This window comes from Chenopodium album, chromosome 13 (assembly GCF_948465745.1).
Source record: "Chenopodium album chromosome 13, dcCheAlbu1.1, whole genome shotgun sequence".
Taxonomy (NCBI): domain Eukaryota; kingdom Viridiplantae; phylum Streptophyta; class Magnoliopsida; order Caryophyllales; family Amaranthaceae; genus Chenopodium; species Chenopodium album.
The window spans coordinates 22,071,711-22,091,465 of NC_137846.1; the positions used below are offsets into that span (position 1 = coordinate 22,071,711).

General features: G+C 31.7%; 2 long non-coding RNA genes across 2 annotated transcripts; both read left to right on the top strand.

The window, feature by feature from the left end:
* Window positions 1–9,605: 9,605 nt before the first annotated feature.
* LOC145574694 (uncharacterized) lies at window positions 9,606–13,521 on the top strand. The gene is made up of 2 exons (XR_014098136.1): window positions 9,606–9,965; window positions 12,131–13,521. It is a non-coding gene; the product is annotated as an uncharacterized LOC145574694 (long non-coding RNA).
* Window positions 13,522–15,974: 2,453 nt separating this feature from the next.
* On the top strand, window positions 15,975–18,294 carry LOC145576497 (uncharacterized). The gene is made up of 3 exons (XR_014098408.1): window positions 15,975–16,245; window positions 16,404–16,472; window positions 17,611–18,294. It is a non-coding gene; the product is annotated as an uncharacterized LOC145576497 (long non-coding RNA).
* Window positions 18,295–19,755: the final 1,461 nt, after the last annotated feature.

The window sequence follows — 19,755 nt, forward strand, 5'->3', positions numbered from 1 at the left end:
AAGTTGGCTTGTGAACATCCTTAACAATAGCCGAGCTCCAGCCATATGCACCAGTTAATCAGATAAAGAAAGGGATTAAACTTTTTAGAAAGTTTTCAGTGCACTCTGAAAGCTTTCCTATGTTTGCTTATGCGAAGTATGTAGTAAGTTTAAATTACCATACCCAAATAATTTATGTGTCTACTTCTTTCGTACACCGGAGTTATAAGTTGCGCTTGATTAGGAAGGAGCTCCTATAGAGTTAGAGAGAAATTAGATAGTAATATTTGAGAGCTAGATGGAGCTAATCTTTGAATATTATCTTTATATAATGTATTGGTATTTTCTTTTTCCTTCTGATTATCTGCATTTTAATACACAGGTCTGCATTTTAATACAGAGGTGCTGATGTTGATGTGAAAAAACTTTTAAAATGTCCTACTCCTTCACGTTTTGGGTGAAAACTAACTGAGACACAAAAGGCAAGCATTCATAGAGACATGGAGGCTCTAACAAGACTCGTTCTGTAAAAATTTTAAGCACATTTTACTTGAACTGCTTATATGTTACTGAGATGCTACTGAACTTTTCAGGCCAAAGCGACTCACATATGCCTATGCTGTGGATTCATATACACATTATCAAAACCATTTGAAGATCAGGCAAGCTTGTCAATCTGATTTTCATTAAATTTAATTCCAGGTTGTCCAGGTCTTTAATAACTTAGACTAAACAACTATTTTGTTTTGCCGGTTTAACTGGAAGAATGAGAGAATGACAGTGCTATATGATCTTAGTCAATAAAGAAGTAAAGGTTATATAGAGTTACAAAGTACAATTTTTTCTTCAACCTTTCATCCTTTGTACGGTGCTTTCTATCTGCCATGCTAAAATAAGTAGTATTGCATTTGTTTACTTGATTTTTACCTATATAATTCTAGAATATATCGAGATCAAAATCAGTATGCTAAGCTGGAGCTTGCTGTTGCTAGAGGACGTGAACGGTCATTTCAGGATAATCTCTTGAATGAGAACAAGGAATCCTAGGAGCAACTGGATAAACAAATACAACAGTGCAATGAACTTGAGGTGAGTACTAACTTGGGAGTTTAAATTCAGGGATTGGAATGTAATATGTGTGAATTTTTGTTTTGACTTGGTTGATATGATTTAATTTGTAATAGAAAGTAAAAAATTGACGAGAAATTTTTACTACAAGGTATAAAAATTACCTTGATACTATTGAAATTGTAGCTCTTTTTTGGTTTTTGAGGTTGCATTTCAGGTTAAGCTCAAAAATGAAGAAATCATGCTCAGAAGTTTGAAGAAAGTGAGATAAATGTTAGGGGAATTTTTGACAAGGCTCATCAATCAGCTCCTTGTGTCATGCTCTTTGATGAGCTTGACAACATTATCCATGTATAGTGATAAAAAAATTACTCGATATTTCTAAATATAGATTATGGTTATTTTTTGTGTTCTTTACTAATCGTTTAATTTGGAAATACAATTAAATTAGTTATTGTTATAGAATTTTGAGTTAAATAGCTTACGAAAGAGCTCACTTAAATGCCCTCTTAAGCTAATTACATTTTCTTAAGCTAATCTTTGAAGAAAGATCCATTGAGAGAGTGAGATAGATCAATTACAAAAGATCATTTGAGCGGGAAAAAGAAAGAGAGAGATCGTTTAAGAAAGATCATTTGAGATAGATCACTTAAGAAAGATCTCTTAACAAAAAGAGGGAGACCGTTTAAGAAAGACAACTTATGAAAATACAAAAAATTAGCTTAGGAAAAAGAGTTATTAAAATGATAAAAGGAAAGATCACTTAAGAAATATCACTTGAGAAGAAAAATACTGAAGAAAAATAAGGACAATTAATTTAGGAGAGAAACTTAGGGCAAATGACTTAGCAGAGGGAGAGAAAGAAACCACGAGAAAATTCACTTAAGAAAGATCCATCACCTAAGAAATTGAGGGTGATTAGCTTATGTAAACACAATTTAGTTAGGAAAAAGACTTAATTGTGTTATCTTCTGAAAACCAACCACTTACGCTATTTTCAAAAATTAGAAATAATCTATTGTCAAATTTTCTAGAGCGATTAGCTTTCAATGTTATAACCCCTATATTATAATAATCCATATTATGTCAAATATTGTATTTCATTATTTATCTCCCCTCTATATTTTAAATTATAATAGAATATGTCAACTTCCATTATTGGGAAAAGAAATCATCAAGAACAACTAAAAGTAATATGTGGGTAGTGTTATGGAGAGAAATAGTGCGCAGATTTCAATGAAAGGAATGTCTAGATCGGCAACCAATATAAGAGTGAAAAGGTAAATAATTATAATCCATATTAATTTTCAATTCTTAAGCTATTTCTTTAATCAATAATCAAGTCAATTAGCTTAGAAGAGAAAGAGAGAGGGGCCACTTTGGAAAGATTACTAAATAAAATTAGGGCAATTAGTTTAAGAAAACACAATTAGCTTAGGAGAGAGAAAGAGAGAGACAGAGAGAAACCACTAAAAAATGCAAGAGAGAGAGAGAGAGAGAGAGAGAGAGAGAACACTAAAGACAAAACCACTTAAGAAATTCAAGACAATTAGCTTAGCAAGCAACCTACTAAAAGACTTGAGAGAGACCAATGCTTGGTTCACAAAGGCGTATGTACGATCATGGTACATATGTTTTATTTAAAAAAAAAAAAAGTGAAATGAACATATAATAGAAATGTAATGAACATATAGTGATAGTGAAAAGAATATACTATTAAAATGTAATGAATATATATACCTAGAGTGAAAGGAAAATACTATTAAAATGTAATGAACATATATCTAGAGTGAAAAGAAAATACTATTAAAATGTAATGAACATATACCTAGAGTGAAAATAACATACTGATTGTCAGTATAATGTACTTTTATTTGTGACATAATGTTCATTGTTTATATTGAAATGTTAATTTTGTCTTTAGATTATGGTGGTTGAATAAAAATAATGTTCATTACTTTATGTTATCATGCATGTTCTTTATTAATATTATGAACTTCTTTAGATATACAAAATAACATAAAGCTGGATGTTCTTTTTTTTTTGGAGAAAAACCTGGATATTCTTTATAAAACAACTTTATGTTCTTTACAAAGCAACTATACGTTTATTACAAAACAAGTATATGTTAATTCCGCCTTTGAATAAAAAAATCTATTATGCACCAAGCATGATGCATACGCCTCCAGGAAAAAAATATTCAAAAAGAGAAAGAGACCACTTACAAAAGATCATCTGAGACTCTGAGAGAGACAACATAAGAAAGATCACTTAATAAAAAATTAAAAAAAAAAAAAAGATCACTTAAGAAAGAAAGTAGCTTAGGAAAAAATGTGACTAAATACTAGAGAGAGAGAGAGAGAGGTCACTTAACAAAACATGACAATTATCTTAAGAGAGAAAAAAATAAAGAAACCACTTAAGAAATATCACTTATAAAATTGGGTCAATTGACTTCGGAGAAAGAGGCCAATTAAGAAAGATCACATAATAAAATCAAGGCAATTAGCTTATAAGAGAGAGAGAACATTTAAGAAAGGTCATCTAATAAATCAGGGCAATTAGCTTTAAAAAACAATTAACTTAGAAACATGCTTACTAAAATAGGAGGGAGAGAGAGGGTAAGGGAGAGAGACCACTAAAGCAAGATCAATTAAGGAAATCAAGTTAATAATTAGACTAGGAAAACACTATTAAGAGAGAGATAGACCACTTTAAAAAGATCACTTAGAAAACAAAAGATCACTTAAGAAAAAAAAAAAGAAAGATTACCTAAGAAAATCAAGACCATTTAAGAAAGATCACTTAACAAAATCAAGGAAATTAGCTTAGGGAGAGAGAGAGAGAGAGAGAGACTGCAAAAGAGACCACTTAACATAAATCACTTAAGAAAATCAAGTCAAATAACTAAGGAGATAAACCAATTAAGAAAGATCACTTAAGAAAATTAGGGAAAATAGCTTGGGAGAGGTAGATCAATTAAGAAAGATCACTTAAGAAGATAATAAAGGCACTTAGCTTAGGCCTTAGGAGAGACAGAGAGACCCCACTTATGAAAAATTACTAAAGAAAATCATGAAATTTAGCTTGGGAAAAAGGCTTATTGAAATGCGACAAAGAGAGATAAAGTCCACTTAAAAAAATCGATGAAGTAAATCATGGCAATTAGCTTAGGGGAGAGAGAAAGAGAGAGAGAGAGAGACCACTTGAGAGAGACATGGACCACTTAAGAGAAACCAATTAAGAAAGATCACTTTAAAAAATTAGAGGAATTAGCTTTGGAGAAAAAAAATTTACTTAAAAATATGTACCTTTAGAATCAATATAATTTTGGATTGGCTAAAAATTTAACAACATACGCAGTATTAAGTTTTTTTTTTAAAAAAAAAAAATTAGGCCCATACCAAACCAACGTATCCAACACAGTTAAGGAAAAAATATATACTTCCTCTGTTTTTTTTACTTGACCTGTTTCTTTTATCACGCTTGCCAATGCAAAAGTTTAGCTATCAATAACTTTAGTTCTGCATAAGTAAAAATTATAAAAGTTGTATATTATGATAGTACTTATTGAGATGAATTAAAAAAGATCCCACAAGAATATATTTTTCCTTATATATCATTCACAAAAGACGATCAAAGGAGGGATGGTGAATAGTGTAAAAGTCAAAGCGGGTCAAGTAAAAAAAGAACGGAGGAAGTATATATATAAGCTTGTATCCACTTACAAAAACTTTTGTATGCCCCGGTTTACAATAAATTTATTGTAAATCGGCGACGCACACATGTCGGCTTATTATTTTTTAAAATTTTCATAAAAAAAGACGCGAAAACTCAGACCTCGAATTTAGAAATTGCAGAGTAACAATGGAGGAGAGAGAAAGTGATAAAACGCAGAAAAAAGACGCGAAAACAGTTACCTTGGGGCTTCGATCATCAATGGAGGATTTTGTAGATGATAATAGAGAAGCTGCTCAAGTTGATGATGATGACAACATGTTTGGGGAAAAACAAATTCAAGCTCCATTAATGAACGAGGATAGAGAAAGTACAAGCACGAATCAAGTTGTTCCTCAAACAATAGAATGTGGCAACGCAGATTCAACTGAAGGTAACCTTGTACATAATTGATGATAATGTACCTATTGATAGCAGTGACTATCATGTGCATATTTTGTAGTGATAATGTACCTTTTGTATGCAAAAAATATTATCCTTTATATGCATAAATGTTACCCTTTTTATGCATAAAAAGTGACCTATATAAAACATAGTATTACTATGATTGTGTTTTCCTAAAACATGTTGTTATCCTTTGTATGCAAACACGTTACCCTTTATATGCACAAATGTTACCCTTTTTATGCATAAAAGTGACCCATATAAAACATAGTATTACTATGATTGTGTGTTCCCCAAGAATGTTGTTATCCTTTATATAAAAACGTTACCCTTTATATGCACAAATGTGAAATGTTCCTTTTTATACTAAAAGTGACCCATATATACATCTATTTCTTTGTTTGAATAGAAAAATGAGCAACTATCTTCTTCGTAAGTTTAACCTTACCATTTTAATCAAAAACTGAGAAAAAAAAATAGTATAGATTTAAACATTTTGCAAATCTACTAAAAAATGATGAAATCGATTAAAATTCCAAAAAAAAAAATAGTAATTGCAATTTGATCGTCTTCTTCCTCATTGTTTTTACTAAGTATCAATTTGCATTTCTACTGGAAAATAACGAAATTTATTTATTTATTTTTTTTTAAATAATAAGGAATTAGATTACATCAAACTAAGAAAGAACACAAAAAAATGAAGAAATAAACCTGAAAATCGAACAAAAACGAAGATTGTTGTAACAAACTTGAATCAGTATAAAAGAAGAGAGATCAACCTTGAGTATAGGAGAGAGAGAAAATGAGGAAGAGAGAGAAATATGTCTAAAATAAAGAAGAAGAAATAAGAATAGGAGAGAGAAAAGTAATTTTTGGGTGGGTAAAATTTCGTACAAGTAAACACATGTCTTGCTTTCCCTTTTTTTTTTTGTCCGTCATACATTAAATAGTGTACATCGGATGTAATTGAACATTTGTGATCCACTTAATTATACTTAACAAGATCATTTTCCACACATGCTATTATTACCTAATTAATATTCTGAATATTAAATTCTAAAATTTCTCTTTTCCATTTTTTTCTTTATATTTATTTTAGTCAATCCTATTATATAATTTTAGTCAAGAAATATACTATCTTTTTTTTTTTTTTTTTTTTTGAAAACATATGGTTTAAAAAAAAAATTGAAAACATATGAACCTAAATTAGTAATTTGAAGCAAACTTACCACTAATTAAATACAAAGAATGCATAATTAATATATATATATATATATATATATATATATATATATATATAAAACGAAAAAAAAAAACTTTACACAAAGCATAAAAAACGAGGCAATATCACCACAATTGGGGGAGCGCTGAAGGGGTAATGATTTTTACTAGATTCTCTCTTAATATAGTAACCAAATCTAGAAGGCAACATCAATGATATCCAGTTGATGCTAGCCTGCCCTCTTACTATATACTAATAAGTAACAGATATTTTTCAATTAACAATAACAAATTCCCACTAAAGGCTATCTTTAATTTAATAAGAAATTAAGGTACATATTCGGAAAAATTTGTTAACCGGAAAATAAACAATATTAAAGAGATTTTGGATTAATCTCAGAAGCTAAATATGTTTTCTTTTTTTACCGAAATCTCCAATAAATTTGCAATATTGTTTTCAATTGAATGAAGAGTAATATTCGAGTAGAAATTTCCCTAACAAAACTTCTATATAGAGCTCCCTCCACTCCAACATGAAACGACCATATTTCAATGAAACTATTATAATATAAATTTTCTTTGCAATTTTATCATTTTCTTAGATCATTACTTTTATAATCAATATATATAGTAGAAGAATTGTAACTATTTATAATTTTTTTTTTTTTTTTTGAAACACTGTTTATAATTCTTATTGTAAATACTATAAATTAGAGAAATTGTATCTAGCTTTTATTCCTTATTTAAAAATCTTAGTCAATGAATGTATTTAAAATTGCTACTATAGCTAATTTTTGAACCTCTTTTATTATTTTTGACGTATAATATTAAACAAGCCTAAGAAGACTAAAGCATAAATGAATAACATCACGTAACATCATAATTCATGAAAACAAATAACAAATCAAATTTAGCATAATTTAGGTTATCTTTTTCTAATATGATGATTTAAGTTATTTCTTTCTAATATGATGATTTAAGTTACATCTTTCTAATATGATAATTTAGATTTCAATATTTCCCTTTTACTTTGTCTGTAATAATTTAAATGCATACAAAATTTAGATACTTCGCAAACATAATTAACATGTAACAATAACACCATATACATAATTAACGAACACCGCCATTGGGGGACCGCGCGCGCAGCGTGCAGGGCCACAACTAGTTTTTATAAAACACTAGATTAGGTCCCGTGTCATGCACGATTATTCACGAAATTTAATCAATAAAAGAAAAAAAATGTTGTATTAAAAAATGGAAAATGTTATACATAGCCCTTAGGGCTACATATAAGCATTAAATTTACACTTGAAAATCGTAAAAGGTTAAGAAATCATAAAAATATAAACACTAATTACACTGATTTACGCGTGTTTTTGTCATGAATTCCTAATTTTATACAATTTTCAAGAGTGTATTTAATGCTTATATATAGCCCTTAGGGCTACATATAACATTACCCTTAAAAAATAGCATAGATAAAATACATTTATAATACATTTATTATCTTCTTATTTAGCGTATACTATACAATAAAATGAAGCATGAAATATAACGAAAGAGTCAGTTAGACAAATGAGTACTCCGTATATTTAAAACTATATCTACATGTTAGACCATATAAGTGTTTTAGAAATTTAATGATAAATTAGTACAAAACTTTCTTTTTCTTAATCAAATAAGTATTTAAAATTGTGTATTACACTTAACGGGTAGGAATGATAACCCCATTTTGATACTTAGTCAATTTTTTCCCTAAATTTAGATACTATATGAAAGTATTGGAGATACAAATACAAAGAACTTAATCAAATTATCTTACATGATTACATGTATAGATAAAGTGTTTATAATGTTATGCTATATATGTTGCTAAACTCCCTTCATATTTTTATTAGGCTATTCGTATTAGAATTAGGCAAGAAACCAATTAAAGTATTTAAAAAAAAAAAATTCAAAATTCCCATTTAATAATAATTTGTGTAGTACAAATCTATTATTTAATAGATCATCATTTTAAATTATATTAATCAACTGAATGAAAAAAAATTATGATGTATTAAAGATTTGTCATACAAAGTAACATTTATGAAAAACGGAGTAATAACTAAAAGGAATACATTCATTGTAAAAAATACATTTAAAATATTTAAAATAATCTTATAATAGTTATATTATACCAAACTTCTCCAAGAAGATTTTAGCAAAAAAGGGAAGGACTTTTTTTTGGAGGGAAAAAACTACACCAGGAATTGACACGTGTCTTTCCTAGTGTCTGTTTTAGTATTATGTTATTGATTTTTATTAGGCTATTCGTATTAGAATTAGGCAAGAAACCAATTAAAGTATTAAAAAAAAATTTCAAAATTCCCATTTAATAATAATTTGTGTAGTACAAATCTATTATTTAATAGATTCATCATTTTAAATTATATTAATCAATTGAATGAAAAAAAAATTATGATGTATTAAAGATTTGTCATACAGAGTAACATTTATGAAAAACGGAGTAATAACTAAAAAGAATATATTCACTATAATAAATACATATAAAATATTCGAAATAATCTTATAATAGTTATATTATACCAAACTTCTCCAAGAAGATTTTAGCAAAAAAGGGAAGAATTTTTTTGGAGGGAAAAAACTACACCATAAATTGACACATGTCATTCATGGTGTCTGTTTTAGTATTATGTTATTGATTTTTATTAGGCTATTGGTATTATAATTAGGCAAGAAACCAATTAAAGTATTAAAAAAAAAAAATTCAAAATTCCCATTTAATAATAATTTGTGTAGTACAAATCTATTATTTAATAGAATCATCATTTTAAATTATATTAATCAATTGAATGAAAAAAAATTATGATATATTAAAAATTTGTCATACATAGTAATATTTATGAAAAACGGAGTAATAACTAAAAGGAATATATTCACTATAAAAAATACATATAAAATATTTGAAATAATTTTATAATAGTTATATTATACCAAACTTCTCCAAGAAGATTTTAGCAAAAAATGGAAGGGTTTTTTTAGAGGGTAAAAACTATACCAGGAATTGACAGGTGTCATTCCTTGTGTCTATTTTAGTATTATGTTATTGAGGTAAACAATTGCTACTGTTTTTTGAACAGTATTGACAATGAATAGTGAATTGCCTATTTTGCCATTAGCTCTATATTGTGTTATGGACCACACTTCCTACTGTAGCTTTCTTCAGTACTCTCTCTCTGTAATCACACTCCATATCTCTCTTCCATTGAAGTGTGATCTGATTTTCTCATCCTCACATCTCCAGCAGCTCACGCTACACCTCCGGTTGAATTTAAATTGGCTGCAACCGCTGACCTCCCACCCAAGCATATCCTAGCGTTTTCCCCAATTTTCCCTTCTTCGATCAACATCAATTCAAACCCTAATTCCTAAAATAGATTTGACACCCACGAAGTTCTCAATAACACCTCTGGATTCATTTTCCTCCATTGGAAAGTAATTCGAGCTCTCCAATGAAGGCTTGAAGGGTACTATGTGTTTTATCTCCTCCATTAAAGCAGCTTCTTGAGGTAAGGTGTTTTATCATTTTTAATAATCATCTAATATCAATTCGAAAATCTATGGTGTATATCTTTAATTTGTTTTGGTTGATCTTATGGAGTAATTTTCTCAAATTCAATCTGAGGTAATTTCAGATTCTTTTTGGGTTTTAAGTTTTGTTTATTTTGATGGTTATATTCATAATCAGGGATTGTGATGGGTTTTGTTAATAAAATTGTGATTTTTGTGAATTTTTTCTGCGGTCTCAATTTTGTTACTGTAGTAATTTCCAAGGTTGGAAATTCCAAACTTTTTCAGAAAGTTTGGTGGTAAAATCGTGAGTTTTAGGGTTTTTGATCTAGAAAATGGGTCGCATTTTGCCTTTTCTCCTCTTAAGGGTTTTTAATCATCAATATTCTGAGTTTTGGGGGAAGTAGGTCTAATTTGGGAGGTGGGTATAGTAATAAGGATAATAGGACTTACGCTTATCATGGAAAATCGGAGCCATATGGTGCTCGAAGGTCGGGGTCGAAATCATCTAATTGGTTTAGGCTGTTTGATGATTGTGAGAGGGCTATTAGCTTCCCTTCTAGTACCTTAAAGAAGGAGAAGGAAAAGCCTAGCTCTTTGAAGGTTTTCAAGGGAGGTGCTGAAGGCAGAGTCCAATTCTGATTCTAAGGGTGGAGTTCAGAAGTTTAGGTTCAAGATATTGCCTACAAGTGGTGGTCAGAGTGTCATATATGGTATGCTATATTTTGATGTTGTTTGTATGCATTTTATTTTTTAAAGTTAATGTTGTTGCTGTTGTATTTATTGGATTTGGTGTCTGTAAACTTCATGAGCTTAAATTCATTATCACTTGCTTAGTTCTAGAACTAAGTATTATAATAGTGACATGTTTTGTGATTAGAAATTCCTTGAACAGATGATGGTGGTGTTGTACAAAGTATATATATTTATAGTGGTTTTTGAGTGATTTGCCTAGGAAACTAAGTTTAGTTGATTGTGGTTTGTAAGACTCGGCTAGAGTGTGTTTTTTGTGACTAGCTTATAGTGAGTTTGAGTGCTGAAAGCCATGATCAATTGTTTAAATCTCGTTTTGGAGGATTGCTATGTTTTTTCTTTGGAATAATTTTAAATGGTGGACTGGTGGTGAAATGAAGCTGTTATTTTGGTTGAGGTGTGTAGAAGAGAAATGAATGTTATATATATATATATATATATATATATATATATATATATATATATTTTTACAGATATGACAGATTGATATGGAATGAATGATATTATGTGAGCTTCCTTACTCCTTAGTAGATTGTGTTTCCTGTATTGAATTCTTAAATGCTTTGCGAAGTCAATTGTGGAAGAGCTTTGTTTGTTCAACATAGTCTGCTATTGCAGTGAATGTCAATTGTGTATGCTATGGGAAATTAGGAAACATAATATTTGTTGATGGTCAGACTTTATTCAGTTTTTACCAAAATGCTTTACTTAATGCTGTTATTCAGACTTTATTCAACTTATTAAAGGTTTTTTTTTTTTTTTTTTTTTTAATTTTTTTTAATTTTTTATTGTCACCTGGGACTCTATGCTGTTAAAAAAATTGCTAACAATCGTTTATTTGAACATACCTTTATTTGCTTTACTTAATGTTGTAGGATTGTGATGAGGTTACTCAAGTGTTTAATTTTGCTTGAGATGTTATTCTTGTTTTGGATTAGTTTAATTATTGTGATTTTGTAGTGTTACATTGCGATTTTAGTTCTGAAATAAGTACTATTAATTTTCTTAGTTTAATCTGTTCCAATTAAAGTAAGCTTTATTAATTGACATGTTTTTTGGGTTTAGCTTAGTGGGTTGTGTATAAGCTCTTGGAATCAAGAAGAGGGTAATAGACATATTAGTAGATTAGCTGACTTTAATTTGCATTACTTTTCCTTCTATTGCTTCTACTCAATAGTCAATTAACATGAAATACCCTGTATGATGGCTGTTCTCGGCATTTACATTTCTATCAACTGCAGTATTAAGACACAATTTGGAGGAAACCTACATGTACCGAGATAGTTTATTACAATGAGATACTGGCATTCAGTTTTGGGTATTGTGGTTTAGAGATATTTCCTTGCACCTCTGACTTTATTGTATCACGCTCTTATCATCATGGCATGCATTTGACTATTGGTTGATGCAGAAGCACTTATTCAACTATTCAAGTATCGCGTCAATGTGAAACTTGAATGAGTCTCAAGGTTTCTGAAGGCTAAAGCGGTCCTTGATGATGATGTTCCACCTGATCAAGCTGAACCCCCTAGGACAGCTTGTCGGTATGAAGATAATGCTACTTTCGGACAGCAGGTGAGAAAGCCTTGTTATAATAGTGGACTCGACCATGATAAACATCTTGGTTTTGAATTCTCTTTTTCCACAATCCTTCTACCACTTTCTCCCCGCAAAGCAATAAGGAAAAGAATTAATCCCGTGTAAGCGCACACGAGAGGTGGCCAGTTATCGTAGAATGATAGTATATCTGTAAAGGAAAGGGACAGAAAAGGTTTTTGTATGAAAATACCCATAAAAGAGCATTTTGTTGCTTAATCTCGAATCTTATTTTAAATGGTGCCAGACGTTGTAAGTTCCATTTTTGTTTGATGCTCACTGCTGTATTGATATACCATTCTAATAGACTGATAGTATTATCATTATTTGAGTTATCTGATAGCATGATGGCCGCCAATTTAAACCTGAGCAAGGCCGCACACGAGAGTTTGCATGTAGCAATTATAAGTCATTGTGGAGAGTTTGGTTTTGTAAGTGTTGGGATCAATGATCAAGCTTCAGCTCAGTTCAATTATACTCAGGCCCATCTTCAACATGGATCATCAGGAAACTCAAGTTTGTTACGCCCTAGCTGACTCAGCACAAGTTGTTATAACAACTTGTCCACCTCAGCAATCACACCTTTCTTGCTTTTTCTTCCTTTACATAAATAGTTTGTTGGTAGCATTTATTTCATTCATTCAATTCATTTTTTCCTTTTTACAATTTCCCTCTGTAATAATGAACTCTCTCAATTCAAGTATTTTAGTTTTAGGCCAAGAGCTCGAATTCTACGGATAGAGCGATAAAGGCGAGAAATCTCTGTGTTCTTTTTGCTTTGATTTTTTTGATATCTGATATGGTATTAGAGCTCAGATTATTCTAAGAAATGTTCTATATGTCCCAGATTTCCAGTTTAACTTGATATCTGGGCATAAACTATAATTCTTGTTCAGTGAGATTTACTGGTGATGGTTGTCTAATACAGGGGTCTTCCCAGACCAAAGAGATTGTTCTTGGTAGACTGTGACTCCCTTCCTTTGAAGATTCCTTCTTTTGTAGAGAATAATCATCACATTGCTTCTGTTGGGATCTGTTAACGATGCTAAGTTGTGGCATGTAGATCTTTGGGGTCCTTATGTACATCAAACCTCTAATGGTTATCATATGTTTGTAACCATTGTAGATGACTATACTAGAATGACTTGGATCAAGTTGACCAAGTTTAAGTTTGATTCTATTTCTATACTAAGAGATTTTGCTATTTTTGTCAAGACTCAGTTTGGTTTTGATATTAAATGCATAAGAACAAATAATGCAAGAGAACTTTGTGAAGGTCCTATTCTTGATTTCTATCATTCTTTTGGCATTGATCATCATAAAAGTTGTAGTGACACACCACAACAAAATGGAGTTAGTGGAAAAAAAACACAAACATTTGTTAGAAACTGCTAGAGCTCTTCTTTTTCAAGCCAAATTGCCTATGAATTTTTGGGGTGAGTGTGTTCTTTGTGTTGCAGATCTTATAAATAGAATGCCTTTGACTGTGTTACATAACCTTTCCCCCTATGAGAAACTTTTTAAAGTTCTCCCTGATTTGTCCAACTTAAGAGCTTTTGGATGTCTATGCTATGTTTCTAGCCTAAAGGCACATAGATCAAAATTTGATCCCAGATCTGACATTTGTGTTTTCCTTTGCTACCCTATTGAACAAAAGGGTTACAAGGTTTTGCGTCTTGAGACTTCTAAGATCACAGTCACTAGGGATGTTATTTTCTTTGAGAAACATTTTCCTTATCATATGAGAGATGCAAGTGGTTCAGATCCCCCACCTTTTTAGTTTTTCATGCCTCCTTCCTCCTCTCCTTCTTTCTTTCATGATCCTTCTCCCACACAACCTAACACACCAAATGACAATTCTGATACATATTCTCCTTTAACAAATTCTCTCCATTTCCTTCTTCCTCCTCTACATCTTCTTCTTCACCTGATTCACATACCAGTCCTATCTCATCATCACCTTCTGATATGATATCATTGATATCCATGATATTCTTCCTTTACCAAACTCTGAACCAGAACTTGGAGTTTCTACAAGACCAAGGAAGCCTTCAAAGCACTTTGATGATAATGTTTTAGCTGCTTCCACATCTCACTGGTGTAACTTGGTCTTTTTTTTCTTCTATTCTCCCTCAGCATAGATCTTTTGTTGCTCATTCTACTCCCCTATTAGAACCTGTTTCATATAAGCAGGCTGCTCAGTTTCCAGAATGGTTGGATGCTATGAAACAGAAACAATACTTGAGATGTGGTTTCTTTACCTCCTAGTAAGAACCCAACCAGGTGTAAATGGGTATTTATAGTGAAGCTTAAGGCAGATGGTTCCATTGAGAGATACAAAGCCAGATTGGTTACAAAGGGGTATACACAAAAATATGGGGTTGATTATGATGAGACTTTCTCACATGTGGTCAAGATGTCCACTGTGAGAACAGTCATTGCTTTGGCTGTTTGCAAAGGTTGGGATATGTTTCAACTTGATGTGAACAATGCATTTTTGCATGGTGATTTAAATGAGGAGATTTACATGTGTTTACCTGAAGGATATTCTGGTTCTAGTGCTGGTTCAAGGGTGTATAGGTTGAAGAAATCTTTATATGGGCTTAAGCAAGCCTCTAGGAAATGGTTTGCTAAGCTCACAACTAAGTTGCTTCTTCAAGGTTTTACTCAATGTAAAAGTGATTATTCTCTCTTCATCAAAAAAGTTGATGGGAAGATGACAATAGCTGCCATCTATGTGGATGACATCATTTTGACAGGAGATGATGTATCTGCAATTCAGTCATTGAAGCAACACCTAAGGACCTGGGGAAATTAAGTTACTTTCTTGGTCTTGAGGTTAATCATGTTCTTGAAGTTGTGGTTCTGACTCAGCACAAAAGAACTGCTAGCTGCAAGTGGGATAGATTCCACCAAATCTGTTGTCACTCCTCTTCCTGTCAACCTCAAACTCACTCAGGATGATGGTGCTCTTTTAGCTGATCCTACTGTTTATAGAAGCTTTGTTGGAAAACTTAATTTCCTCACTCCCACAAGACCAGATTTGGCCTTTACAGTCTAAAATCTGAGCCAATTCATGCAGTCTCCAAGGGAGCCTTACTGGCAAGGCTCTGCAGCATGTTCTCTAGTATAACAATGGTACTGCAGGACAAGGTATACTTCTCAGGCCTTCTAATCAGATCATTCTTCAGGCCTTCTCTGATTCTGATTGGCAGGGTGTCCAGAATCCAAAAGATCAGTAACAGGATATGCTGCTTCTGAGGTTACTCATATGGTCAGACTATTAGGTCTGCAACCTGTTGTTCTGCATTGTGACAATCAGTCAGCCTTGCATATTGCTCGGAATCCTGTTTTCCATGAACGCACTAAACATATAGAAATCGACTGCCACTTTACTCGAGAAAAGGTCCTAGAAGGTCTGATTCAGCTCACTTACTTGCCAACTTCTTCCCAGATTGTTGATGTTCTTACAAAGGTTCTTCCTTCTGAGAAGTTCAACCAGCTTCTTGCCAAACTTGGTTTGTTCAATCCCCAGCCAAGTTTGAAGGGGGGGGGGGGGGGGGGGGGGGGGGGGGTTGGGATCAATGATCAAGCTTCAGCTCAGTCCAATTATACTCGGGCCCATCTTCAACATTGATCATCAGGAAACTCAAGTTTGTTACGCCCCAGCTGACTCAGCACAAGTTGTTATTGTCCACCTCAGCAGTCACACTTTTCTTGCTTTTTCTTCCTTTACATAAATAGTTAGTTGGTAGCATTTATTTCATTCATTCAATTCATTTTTTCCTTTTTACAATTTTCTTCTGTAATAATGAACTCTCTTAATTCAAGTATTTTAGTTTTAGGCCAAGAGCTCGGATTCTACGTACAGAGCGATGAAGGCAAGAAATCTCTGTGTTCTTCTTGCTTTGATTTTTTTGATTTCTGACAGTAAGCAATCTTCCTATTATGTTTTGCTTTCAGTTTAGCCGAATGCAACATACTCTCCCTCTTTTATTCATTTATTATTTTATTTTATAATTTTTTTATGGTAGAGCTGGTTAGATTTTCAGCTGAGAAATCTTGAATTGTTAAAATTCTACTTGTAGGTTCCTAATGATGGATGGCTACATGGAGCTGATGTACTTGGTGTGCCTGTTAAAGTTACAATAAAGGAGGTAAACTATACATAAACTTGCTGGAAAAAAAAATGTAATTTTCAGTACTAAGTAATAAACTCAATTTTGAAAGATGCATGAAAGCTACTTGAATCAGATGAAAACCAGAAATTATAGTTGGTTGTAGTGATGTTGTAATTCAAAAACTATATTAAGCATGCAATCCTAGAGTCCCAGACCTCTGAGTGGCTGGTTACTTCCAATCCTCTATATATATATATATATATATATATATATATATATATATATATATATATATATATATATATATATATATATATATATATATATAAATTAACTGCTACCTTTTCCTCCCTAGCTACTCCTAATGTCTGGAAATTTGTCCACAAGATAGTTTGTAACCGAATTCTATCTACATTCCCTAAAGGTGACATTCCTTCAGATTTTTTTCACCAAGCTTAAAAATCTATAAAGTTAACTAATACTATGCCAGGTAGAAAGGTAAAGTATCAATAAACTCAGTTTACAAACTTTTATAAGATGATCTATTCGTTGTATAAACTTTTATAAGTACTGATAAATGCAATTAATTTTATTCATTGATAACCAGGTTACTCCTTGACTTATTCAAGTCTATATGATATTTTTGTAGTAAGTAATGGTAACATGTGTTCATATAAATCTATTTTAGCTATTTTGTAGCAGGTTGCCCCTTGACTTATTCAAGTCTGTCTGATTTTTGCCTAGGAAGTCATGGCAACAAGTCGTTCATATAAATTAAATCTATTTCAACTATTTAGTAGACTAAAACATGTAAAACCAAAATTCCCTTTCTTCTTTGAGGTGTTGTTTACCTTTACACTGGTTAACTATTAGCTCTGTAGAGGCGAGAGAATTCCTCTAAGAAGGTTAGGAAAACCAATATAGATATGAATAATGGAGCTTTCCAATGGGTATGTGAATATGGATTTCATAGGTATTGATGCTTGGATGTGAATTCATTAACTAGGTGCGTATGGAATTTTGCAGATATTATTATAGAGAGAGCTTCAATCATGAATAGTTAATAATTTTCATTGATGATCTATTAGCATTATCTCAGTTCATAACCGCATTGCCTTTTGTTTCCTTGATGACTTTTAAAATCAACAAATTAAGAATGCCTTCCTTCTTGCAGAGTGCACCTGCATCAGCAGCAACTTTTAGGCCATGCTTGTGGATCATACATCAACAGATTGCATTATCATGTTGAACACATGGTATTAGATACCTCAATAGTCCTAGACATAAACTACTTTGTATTACAATCAACAATGCAACAAGGTTTTCATAATTTCAGATTTAGGCACTTAATTTCAAAAGTTATCTGTTATGCAATTTTTCAACTTATAGTCCTCTGTTCTTGTATATTTAGCCATGCTGAAGGATCCTAAGTATTTTGAAGATCATGATTTGGGGAACATAATAAGGGATGTTGTCTCTCTTTTGGAAAGAAACTGGACAGTCACAGTCTTTCATGCTAGTAGGAGTGTGAATTTTGTTGCAGACAGACTAGCTATAATGGGGAGAACAAAGATTAAGACGGGAGAAAAGGTTCCCTTCACACTCTCCAGCTGATTTGTTTGAAACTTATGCCTCGGAAATTCCTGATATGGCTGCTTAGTTCTCTGCGATTCCAGTAGCAACTTTTGAAAACTTTGTGCTACTGAATATCCCTCTATCTAGCTATTTAGAGACTTGCTTATTTGATCTTTTAGTTGTTGTTAAGCTGTACTTAAATCACTTTGAGTGGCTGGCAATGCGCTCAAGGTGTCTATCTTTTGCACTGATGGCTTTTGCCATCAGTAACATTATCATCTAATATATATTAGCTCCCTTTTGTGTTAAAAAATGGACAACGGAGCTTGCATTTTGTTCGACTACATGATCCTCTGCTTTATATGCAAGATTAGGAGGCCCCAAGCTTGCACTTGGTGGATGATGAAACGTTGAAAAAATTAGTCGAGAAACATCACCAATAACAAAATTAGTCGAGAATATACATTGATAACTTGGGGAACCGTGCGCAACGCGTGCTGGTCCACAACTAGTCTTTATACAATACGGGAATGAAGTCATTTGGGAGACTTAAAAAAATATGTCTATTATGTATAGGAACAAAACCTCAATCGGATCGGGTTGCTTCGAGTCACGGGTCATTTTGGATCGGGTCACGGGTCGAGAATTGTTTAACTCTAATCCAAAGTTTCGGGTTAGGGTCAACTCAACGGATTTAAAACAATTTTTATTTAACTTTTTTTTTTCCTTCTTATTTTTTGAAAATTTATTATTTTTCAAGCTTACTTTGCTATATAGTTCTTTTTCCAGTTTTTTAATTAAACATTTTGATCATATTATTTTTAGCCATTACATACTACATAATTTAAATTGTCACTATTTCACCAAAGCTCATCAATTCCTAACTAATAAAAAATATAATAAATTTAAAAATAAAACTTTTAAACATCCCAAAATTTAAGGAAGAGACCAACATAATTACATATGTGTAGTATAATATCTCTTGACATAATAACAATAAACCTGTCGATCGGTGGTATGACGGTGATGTGGGTTATACACATACAATTAATGTGGGTTAATAATTAGTGTAGGAGATGATTAGTGTGGGTTTGAACAAGAGTTATATGAGATGAATAAATGAGAAATAGATAAAATGAATGTCCGATAGTAGACAAATAATCTATTTAAGCAATAAGCTAATATTAATTTTTAAATAAATGTATTTATTAAAAAATAAACCTATAAAATCGGGTCGTTGGGTCGGGTTTGACCCACAAATTTACAGGTTAAAGAGGTTTGGGGTATATTGGGTTACAGGTCAAAAAAATTTGTTCAATACCTAGAAAAACGGGTTGAGTTTGCGGTTCGGGTCGAAAATTGACATGTCTAATATATAGGAACCATTACGATGAGTAAAACTTTGAAATATCCCTATTCACCCTTTCACACAAATAAGAATAAATAATACTTCCTCTGCTCTTATTTTGTTGTATCACTTTAATTTTCAGGATTCCTAGTTATTTTGGAGTAAAGAGAAGTAGAAAGAAAAAATAATTAGGGCCCATGTGATAAGAGAGAGATAGATAAAATTTATTACTTAAAGCAAAAAATGATGATGGAACAAACTAATTTCAAATTTTCATTTTAGGAAAGTGATGCAACTAATAAAAAATGGAGGAAGTTTTTTTTTTTTTGCTTTTGGTGTTCCATCTGATTCATCCTTTGGGAAAATTCGAATTCGAGGATCAGTTTTAGGTGGTTA